General features: G+C 49.4%; 1 pseudogene; it reads right to left on the bottom strand.

The window, feature by feature from the left end:
* Positions 1 to 7,330: 7,330 nt before the first annotated feature.
* On the bottom strand, positions 7,331 to 10,215 carry LOC134433083 (melanoma inhibitory activity protein 2-like; annotated as a pseudogene).
* Positions 10,216 to 11,055: the final 840 nt, after the last annotated feature.

Genomic DNA, 11,055 nt, shown 5'->3' with positions numbered 1-11,055 from the left:
CAGGGCCCCTTAGAAGTTGCATTTTGTCTTGTTTATCCAGCCTCCTCAGGGTTGCTTTGACGTTGCCATCAGAGCCTGCAGGTCCAGAGCTGTCCCTGGGCAGTGCCAGAGCTGGGAGGGGTCTGCAGGGCAGAGCTGAGCCCCCAGGGCTGGGCTGAGCTCTGGAAGCACTGGCAGGGCCCAGCCCTGGGCACAGGGAAGCAGCTGCTGGCAGGGACAGCTCCAGCCAGCAGAGCCCTGGGTAGGGAGTGTGTGGAATGTGCCCCCAAGCTGTGCTGGGATATTTAAGGTCCTCTCCAAACCCAATATTCCATGATCACTTTTTTTACAGATCCAAATGCTAAGGCACAGCAAATGTCCAACAGCAGCTCCATCAGCCACTTCCTCCTACTGGCATTAGCAGACACACGGCAGCTGCAGCTCCTGCACTTCTGCCTCTTGCTGGGCATCTCCCTGGCTGCCCTCCTGGGCAACGGCCTCATCATCAGTGCCGTAGCCTGCGGCCACCACCTGCACACGCCCATGTTCTTCTTCCTGCTCAACCTGGCCCTCAGCGACCTGGGCTCCATCTGCACCACTGTCCCCAAAGCCATGCACAATTCCCTCTGGGACACCAGGAACATCTCCTACACAGGATGTGCTGCACAGCTCTTTTTCTTTATGTTCTTCATCTCAGCAGAGCTTTCCCTCCTGACCATCATGTGCTACGACCGCTACGTGTCCATCTGCAAACCCCTGCACTACGGGACCCTCCTGGGCAGCAGAGCTTGTGCCCACATGGCAGCAGCTGCCTGGGCCAGTGCCTTTCTCAATGCTCTCATGCACACAGCCAATGCATTTTCCTTGCCCCTGTGCCATGGCAATGTCCTGGGCCAGTTCTTCTGTGAAATCCCCCAGATCCTCAAGCTCTCCTGCTCACAATCAAACCTCAGGGAACTTGGGCTCATTGTAGTTAGCCTTTGTTTATCATTTGGCTGTTTTGTGTTCATTGTTTTCTCCTATGTGCAGATCTTCAGGGCTGTGCTGAGGATCCCCTCTGAGCAGGGACAGCACAAAGCTTTTTCCACCTGCCTCCCTCACCTGGCTGTGGTGTCCTTGTTTATCAGCACTGGCACATTTGCTCACCTGAAGCCCCCCTCCATTTCCTCCCCATCACTTGATATATCAGTGTCAGTTCTGTACTCGGTGGTGCCTCCAGCCCTGAACCCCCTCATCTACAGCCTGAGGAACCAGGAGCTCAAGGCTGCAGTGCAGACAATGATGACTGGATGCTTTCAGAAACGTTGAAATGCTTGCCAATTTCTACAAATAAATGTAATAAAAATAATCTTTGATACTTCTGTTTGTTTTCATTTTGGAAGTTCTTTTTCTTTGTTTTACTTTTTTCATATTATCTAAAAATAAATGTAATTCCTTGTGACATTTCTCATTATGTTTCTCTCCACCTTCCCTGTGGCCACAGCCCATTTCAATGGGGAGCTGCACTCTTGGTGGCTTTAAATGAACTAAAGGATCTCCCAGCGGAGTTTTCTGATGAGATCCCCCTTTTGTTGCCTTCTCTGGAGCTGCAGCAGCAATGTCTGTGTGCAGAGCTGGGGGCAGATCAGTGCTGGCCCAGCAGCTGTGCCCAGCAGCAGCAGCACTTGGTGTTGCCAGTGCTGCTGCCGTGGCCCTGCCCCGCTGCCCTGGTGGCCCTGGTGTTGCTGCAGGGCCTGAGTGCTCTCGGGGCCGGGCACAGCCCTGGGGGTGGCAGTGCCGGGGCTGCAGCAGGGACAGGGCAAGTAATATAAATAATTTGTATTATAAATCATCTTGGATAGTTCTTTTGGATTTGTCCTTTTTTCCCCTGTGTTTTAGTTTTTTATTATTGTCCACAAAGTAAAACCATTGTTTGTGCCATTTCTCATTTTGTTTCTCTGCACCTTCCCTGTGTCCACAGACTGTGTCAGTGAGGGGCTGTTCTCTTGGTGTCTTCAAAGGAGCTAAAGGATCTCCCAGCAAAGTTTCCTGCAGTGATCCCCTTGTGTTCCCTTCTCTGGAGCTGCAGCAGCAATGTCTGAGTGCAGAGCTGGGGGCCAGATCAGTGCTGAGTCCATCAGCTCTGATCCTGCTGGCCACACCATTCCTGATCCAGGCCAGGAGCCATTGGCCTTCTTGGCCACCTGGGCACACTGCTGCCTCATGTCCAGCCTGCTGTCCATCAGTCCCTGCAGGTCCCTTTCTGCCTGGCTGCTGTCCAGCCACTCTGTCCCCAGCCTGTAGCACTACAGGGGTTGTTGTGGCCAAAGTGCAGGACCCAGCACTTGGTCTTGTTCAACCTCACCTTGTTGGATTTGGGCCCTGGATCCAGCCTGTCCAGGTCCCTGTGCAGAGCCCTCCTACCCTCCAGCAGATCCACACTCACACCCAGCTTGGTGCCATCTGCAAATTTGCTGATGCTGGACTCAGTCCCCTCATGCAGATCATCAGTGCAGATATTGAAATCCACGCTGGCTGGCTCTGATCCCTCGGCCATCCTGTGGGTGCCCTGGGATGGCACTCAGGGTTATCTGTTCCATAACCTTGGTGGGCACCCAGGTCAGGCTGACAGGCCTGGAGGTCCCCAGATCCCCCTTCCAGCCCTTCTTGGGGATGGGCTCACACTGCCACCTCCAGTCCCCTGGGCCCTCCCTGCTGAGCCAGCACTGATGGTAAATGATGGAGAGCAGCTTGGGGAGCTCATCCACAGCTCCCTCATCCCCCTAGGATGGATCCCATCTGCTCCCAGAGACACCTGTGAGCATCTGAGAGGACCAGCAGGTCACCAACTTCTTCCTTGTGGATTCCAGGGGCTGTTCTGCTCCCTGTGCCCATCCACCAGTTCAGGAGAACACTTGTCTTGAGGAAATCCTGTGCTAATATTGAAAATTGAGAGAAACAAGGTGTTAAGTAGCTTAGCCTTTTCTGTATCTTTAGTTACTGTATTCTCCACTGCATCCAAAAAAAGAGTAGATGTTCTCCTTATCCCATGTTTTGCTAATTATTTATTTGTAATAACATTTTTTTTTATTTTTTACAGAAGTCGCCAGGTAATGCTCTAATTGAGTTTCGCCCCTCAACTTTTCTTTCTGCTTGACCAAATAACATTCTTAAACACTTCCTAAGTTTCATGATGTTCTGTCAAAAGTTGCGTCCTCTTTTTTTCCCCTGAGTTCCCATAAAAGCTCCATGGGCAGCCAGGCCAGTAATTTTCCTCACCAGCTCATCTTCTGCCACACTGGGACAGGCTGCTCCTTCCCCCTTAAGATAACTGTCTTGACATGTGTCCATGTTCCCAGTCCCCTTTGTTTTTAAGGTCTGTTTCTCTTTCAAAATTCAGTACTTATTTGGTACTCCCCAATTCTGCATCCTAAACAGGTCAAAGTCTGCCCTTCCTAATTCCAGTGTGGAAGTTTGGTAGCTGCCCCTCCTTCTTTCACAGAACATTGAAAACTTGATTATTCATGGTCACAGGCAGCCTCTGAGCCCCACATCTGCCACCAGCCGTTCTTTGTTTGTGAACAGCAGCAGACAGAGCTTTCCTTGGCAGTGGGAGTGTTACCAAAAATTTGGTAAAACAGAAAACTCCTTAACCCCAATGCAGCATTAAGAAGCAGCATTCTTTATTCAGCTGGATGCACGGGGGAGAGCTCCTCCCAAAGCCCTGAAGGCTGAGTGCAGGAAAGTTTCTGTTTATATTCTGTATATTGCACACATATTCATTGATTTTCCCAGACTAAACATAAATATGATAATAATTTCCCCAAAATCAATAACATATTTCCCTTCCCCTTTTCCCATGTGTTCTTCTGTCCTGGTGTCCCTCTGGTGGTCCCTGGTGGTTGTGGACCCCAATGTTCCAGTGAGGCAGGCTGAGCTGGCAGGAGGCTGGTGAACTTTTAGTTCCTCTTCTCACACAATGGGCATTGTGTGGTTTCCATCTGTGACATCAGAGACCATCTGTGTGACATTAGAGAATGGGCTGTGACATCACAGAGAAGGCTGTGACATGACAGAGCAGGCTGTGACATCACAGAGCGTTGCCGCCACTACAGGGGCTATGGTGTGGTGTCCCGGGTCGAGCACGGCTCTGTGGCAGCACCCCTGCCACACGGACCAAGACACGCTGACACTAATGTGGTGGACAGTGAAATGGCGTTTATTAACTCCCAACAGGGGTAATTTATAACAGGGGGTAACGGCAGGGCAACGGTAAAGGGTTAGGCGTAATATCACGAGATCTCCCAGATAACACGATATCTTAAGCCCACATTCCCCCCGCCCTTCATGACCTATTAAAAACATAGGAAACGGTAACGTTAAAACTGCCTAGTCGACCGTAACAAACTTGTAACTGCAACAAAACTAACAACTGTAGCAACTTTTAACAAACTTGTGTGTGTAAATATTTAACTAATGAAAAGTTAAACAATGTAACGCACACAAAAAACTAACTATCTCTAACTGGTTTTCTAAAAAAAGTATAAACTTATTTAAAACACAGGGCGATCAGCATGGGGCTGATTGAACTATGACTCTGGGCATTCTTGCAAGACTTGCTCAGCTTATGTGTTGTCATCACAGCACCAAATTGTCCTCCCAGAATCTGCGATCTATTTGACTTTAAAACCAGGGTGTTTTGGAGAGCCCATGTCTGAACTCATGTTCTCCCCAAAACACCCTTTGGACCCCTTGGCACAGGAAAAGTTCTGGGTTGACTGGTATTCCATCTAAGTAGAGTCAGATCTTGGCCAGAGTTCCAACTCCGCCTGATGGATACCACTTGGGACAAGTGCTGAGCTCTTTTTCTCTTTTCCCCAGTTCTTCTTTGCACCAGCGCCTCACTGGGTTTTTTCACGACCCCGATGTAGTCTGCCATCGGGCTGCCTGATGACTCGGCACTGCCTTCTGGGAGTGGGGCATGCAGGCCATGGGGATGTCTGAGGGTCCAGTCCTGCAAAAGAAGCTTTTCAGATTTCATTAGTCTTTGCCCTGAAGGTCTGGTTTTATTGATTTGAGTGGGCACCATTTGATTTTACTGTCTTTCTTTATGGCTGTGTACCCTCGCCCTGCAAGTACCAGCCTCCAACCTGTTTCCCACTCTCCTAGTCCATTTTTCACTATCAAGTACAAAGTCTCTGTACTTCTGTCTCTCGGAGGTACTGGTGAATGTCTTCTGCATACTCCTCCACAGCCAGAGTTACAACAGCTTCCATGTGATCCTCTGGCTGGGATTGGAAGGATTTTCAAGGACAGTGGGAATATATTGTTCTATTCAGGAAACTGTATGCTAGACACATGTTGTTTGCAGCTTATATGGACTGCAAATGGTAAAACACTCTGCAAGCATTTACCCAGTGCTTCCATTACTCAGACAGCCTTGGTATTAGCTTGTCCTAGCTTGTGGATCTTCTTAGTTCTTCCACTCATCTGATTCAGAGGTCTAGTTTTACTACAATACGTTCACAGCAAGAATAGCAAAGAAACTGGAGTCCATACTGAGGTTCAGGTTACTGATTTTGTGTCAATGCTGGCAACAGCCCTGCAGAGCTGAACTCTCAGAGAGCACTCTGGGTGGCTTCTGTAGCAGTACCTGAAATCAGTTCACTTGGGAGCTCCAAGTCCACCCTCTGCCTGCCTGGGCATGTCCCACTTTGTGCATTTGGGCCCCTACCTTCTGTCTAGGCAGTTCACAGATGTCTAAGGAAGTACCTAAATGCCTCCTAACCTTCCTCGGTGAACCATCAGGCATGTTCAGAATATGTCCAACACGCTGGACCAGGAAAATATAGAAGTAATTATTTACATTCAGAAGCAATTATTCACCATCCTTGTGGCAGCCAACCAGTTTGATCACCATCCTAGATACTCCCCTCCTTGAAGAGACTGAGTCTATAGCTCCTGGTGACAAATCCCTCTGGCTTGAGGTTAGATGTCTGAAGCTTTTCCACAGGAAATTACAAACAATTCACATTTTTTGAGTTAACATTCGTTGTTTCACCCTCTCGCTGTTTCTTGGCTGTTTTCTTTCCTCCAGGAACTTCACTGATGGGCACAGGGCTGACAGGTGGGAGAGGTTAAGCTCAGCAGGCTCAAGTGGAAAGAGTTAAATGGCTTCAGCTGGACCATGTGTGCCTCTGGGAAAAGAATCTGATTGAGTCAAGCTAAAAATGCTCTTGCTGGGAGCACTGGGTGGTCAGGGCTCCAACTGCTTGACTGAATCACTGTTGTGAGGAGCAAAGGTGGGCAGGGCTCATCTTCATCCACAAAGTCACTACAGGGTGGACTCAGCAGGTTTCTTTGTTTTCTCCACATCACTGAGATTTGTGAAATGTTTGCATCTTATTTTCCTATGCCTTGTTCTGCCTGATTCACACATGATGCATTTTATTGTGGTGGACACCAGCCATGAGGTGGCTTTCCACAGCAGCTGGACTACTTCACAAAGAGAGAGAAGGATTTGTGCTACCACAGGGAAAACAAAGGAGGAAAATGCACCTCTATCTGCTAACACAGAGAGTGATTACCCATAAAGTCTTAGACTCTCCTTTAAGGACTACAAGTCATACATATTTACATAATCTGTATTTCATTAGCATCTAGAGTTCCTAACAGGGTTGATCTCTAATATTCTAGTCAAGGTATTCATTTGTTGAGGGTCAGTCCCTAAGAGTTCACAATTTAAAAAAAGAAAACACAGCAGTCAGGGAAGGACGGAGGTCTTACAATGTATATGTGTTCAAACCATTATCCCTTTTTCATTTTGTGTGAATTTCACTTATATTTATATGGCTTTGTCTCTCCCATTTTGTGGTGAGCTGAAGGGCTCTGTACACACCAGAACAACCAAAATTTTTCTAATATCTACCATCATGCAGGTATTATTTCTGAAGGGCATTAAAATGATACTCGTGACATACTGAAACTATTCTTTGTGTCAACATAAACAGACTCTAAATGAGGTGCATAAACTGAGCCATGTTACATTTTGAATTTGAAAGATTTACGGTGCTAAGCATGCAAACTATCCTAGATCTGCAAAGAGCACTAAAACTTGGTTCTGTTCATGGACTATGTTCTGAAGATGTCTGCCCATCTGTTTTATCAAAAGACTGAACATTGTAAGCTCGTAGTTCTGCTGGTCCAAAAAGTCTTCCATTATATGGAGGATTAGGGAAAAATCTTCCTTGTCTTCGAGCTGGATAAGCTGGATCAGCATAAGCCTCACCTGGTGGAGGCAGAATTATCCTGTGTTCTCTTTCCCAAGGAGGAGACAGGGATCCAGTATCTGATGGTGGTCTGTGGGGATCAGTTAATCTATCAGAATCCAGCTCTCCTCTTTCACTTCCAGCTTCATACATGGCAGCTGGTCCTCTGGATCCTCTTCCTCCTCCTCCACCTGGAAGCATAGGTGAAAGCCTTAAAGGACCTTCCAATAAAGTTGGAGCAGTTTCAGCTGCTCGGGCTGTCAGCCAATTATCATGAGCTTTTGTCTCATGTGAAGTAATCTGATTCTCATAAGAACAAATGGTTCTCTCCAGCTCTTCTTCCAGGTCCTTTGCTCGCTCTCTGTAGCTGTTAAGTCCTTCAGCAGCATGAATAATTTTTTCATCTACTTTAGAAAGCTTTTCTTCCTTCTGTAGATGCTCCCTCTCTTCTACTGTCAACTTCCTGTGTAGTTTCATTTCATTTTCTTGATAAAGCTCAGTCATTACTTTAAGTTTCTGCTGAAGCTTATGAACTTCACTTTCAAAAGATTCATTCTCAGACTGCAAGGAAGCTTGCTGGCTTTGGAGGGTTTCTATGCATTCCATAAGTTCTTCTTTAGCTTTATTTTCATCAGACAGTTTTGAATGCACTTGGTCTCTTTCTGCTTCCATGGTCTTTAAACAAGCATTTAACTTTGCAGCATAGATCAATTTTTTTACAGTTCATTTTTGCTCATCATCTAAGTGCTCTCCATTCTCTGTTTCCCCCTTTATATCTGTGTCCCAGTGATTGTCTTCAGTGTCACCATCTTCCTGTATTGCTGAACTCCAGTCTTTCATGTTCACTATATATTGTGTCAGTGACTTGATTTGGCTCTCTATTTTTCAAAACTCATTCTACATCTGTTTTAGAAGACTTGAACATCTTTGTTTCTTCATTTAGTTCACTAAATCGTTCACCCCATCCTTCAGCTTCTTGTAAAAGCTGTTTCTCACTTTCCTGGAGATGGCTGTTTTCATCTACTGCATCTTGAACAGATGTCTTGAGTCTCTCAGTACTAATCTGATACACTTTTAGGGTGGACTTGGCCTCATCAATTTGTGACTGGATAGATTTTCTTCATTCTCTTGGGGCCATTTGGGGACATTTTGGGGGCATTTAGGGCCATTTGGGGGACATTTGGGGTCATTTGGGGCTATTTTGGGGACACTTTGGGGACACTTTGGGGACATCTCAGGCTCCTGTGGAGAGAGGGGCGGGTCAGGGGTGGCACTGTCCCCTCGGTGTCCCCTTGGTGTCCCCAAAGTGTCCCCAATGTTTCCAATGACCCCAAATGTCCCCAAATCCTCCCCAGTGTCCCCAAATTTCCCCAATCCCTTCAGTGTCCCCAAATGTCCCCAAAATGTCCCAAAGTGTCCCCAACCCCCAATGTCCCCAAATCCCCTCCAGTGTCCCCAAATGTCCCCAATGTCCCCAAATGTCCCCAAATGTCCCCAAATGTCCCCAGTGTCCCCAGGTCCCACCTGGCCTTGCTGCGGCACTTGCACTGCCCACCTGAGGGGACACAGAGGGGACACCGGGGACACAGGGGACAGTGACACAGGGGACACAGGGGACAATGACAGTGACACAGATGACAATGACAAGGACAATGACACACAGGTGACACAGGCAACAGTGACACAGGTGACAATGACAATGTCACTCACTGAACAGGACGGCAATCCCCAGCACGCTCAGCACACACAGGTGACAATGACACACAGGTGACAGTGACACAGGTGACAATGACAGTGACACACAGGTGACAGTGACACACAGGTGACACAGGTGACAATTACAGTGACACTCAGGTGTCACTCACTGAACAGGACAGTGATCCCCAGCACGCTCAGCACACACAGGTGACAATGACACAGGTGGCACAGGGAGGTGACACAGGTGACAATGACAGTGACACTCAGGTGTCACTCACTGAACAGCACAGCGATCCCCAGCATGCTCAGGACCGCGGCCACCACGAGGCCACCGATGCGCAGGTGACACCAGTCTGGGGACACACGGGGACACCTTGGGGACACCTGGGGGGGCACCTGGGGACAGCTGGGGACAGCTGTGACACACCTGGGGACACTTTAGAGACACCTGAGGGCACCTGGGGACACCTTGGGGACACCTGGGGAGACTTTGGGGACACACAGGGCCTCCTTGGGGACACTTTGGACACACTTTGAGGACACCTTGGGGACATTTTGGGACATTCTGGGGACAGCTGGGGACACCTGTGACACACCTGGGGACACTCTGGGGACACCTGGGGACATCTTGGGGCCATTTTGGGACATTTGGGGCCATTTTGGGACATTTCAGGGACATTTCAGGGGCATTTTGGGGCCATTTGGAGACATTTTGGGACACTTTGGGGCCTTCCCAGTTTGTCCCAGTTTGTCACTCACTGTACTGGAACGGACTGGAGGCACCTGGGGGGGAGGGGAGGGGTCAGAGACCAGTATGGACCAGTACGGACCAGTATGGAACAGTACGGACCAGTATGGACCAGTATGGACCAGTACAGACCAGTACAGACCAGTACGGACCAGTATGGACCAGTATGGACCAGCACGGACCAGTATGGACCAGTATGGACCAGTATAGACCAGTACAGACCCTCCCTCCCAATATAAACCAGTATCCCCAGTTTGTCCCAGTCCCTCCCAGCATGACGCAGTTCCCCCCAGTTCCCTCCCAGTACAAACCAGTCCCTCCCAGTTTGTCCCAGCCCCCTCCCAGTATAAACCAGTATCTCCCAGTCCCTCCCAATTCTCCCTCAGTTCCCTCCCAGTCCCTCCCAGTCCATCCCAGTCCCTCCCAGTTCATCCCAGTTCCCTCCCAGTTCATCCCAGTTCCCTCCCAGTCTGTCCTAGTGCCCTCCCAGTTTGTCCCAGTACCTCCCAGTATCACCAGTGCCCGCAGACGCTCTCGCTCCATTCCGTGACCTTTGAGGGAACTGGGACAGACTGGGATGGACTGGGAGGGAACTGGGAGAGACTGGGAGGGACTGGGAGGGACTGGGAGGAACTGGGATGGACTGGGACAAACTGGGAGGGACTGGGAGAGACTGGGATGGACTGGGATGAACTGGGATGGACTGGGAGGGACTGGGAGGGAACTGGGACAGACTGGCAGACACTGATTTATACTGGAAGGGACTGGGAGGGAATTGAGGGATACTGGGAGGAGGGAATGGGACAGACTGGGACAAACTGGGGGATACTGGGAGGGGAACTGGGACAAACTGGGAGGCACTGAGGGGAACTGGGAGGGACTGAGGGAGAATTGGGAGTGATTGTGTTATACTGGGAGGGACTGGGATAAACTGGGAGGGACTGGGATGGACTGGGAGTGACTGGGTTATACTGGGAGGGTATTGGGACAAACTGGGAGGGGACTGGTTTATACTGGGAGGGCACTGGGAGGGACTGGGTCATACTGGGAGGGAACTGGGATGGACTGGGATGGACTGGGAGGGACTGGAGTGGACTGGGACGGCACTGGGTCATACTGGGAGGGAACTGGGATGGTTTTGGGGTTACTGGGACAAACTGGAAGGGAACTGGGAGGGAATTGGGGCAACTGGGGGAGAATTGGGACGGACTGGGATATACTGGGAGGGAACTGGGACAGACTGGAGGGATACTGGGAGGGACTGGGGGGAACTGGGAATGGATGAAGGGGGAACTGGAGAGACAAACTGGGAGGGACTGGGACAGACTGGGAGGGACTGGGAGGGGATTGAGGGATACTGGGAGGAGATTATGACAAACTGGG

This window comes from Melospiza melodia, unplaced genomic scaffold, assembly GCF_035770615.1.
Source record: "Melospiza melodia melodia isolate bMelMel2 unplaced genomic scaffold, bMelMel2.pri scaffold_114, whole genome shotgun sequence".
Taxonomy (NCBI): Eukaryota; Metazoa; Chordata; class Aves; order Passeriformes; family Passerellidae; genus Melospiza; species Melospiza melodia.
Note: the sequence above shows the minus strand (reverse complement) of the source record. Positions and strands in the feature narration are given on the sequence as shown.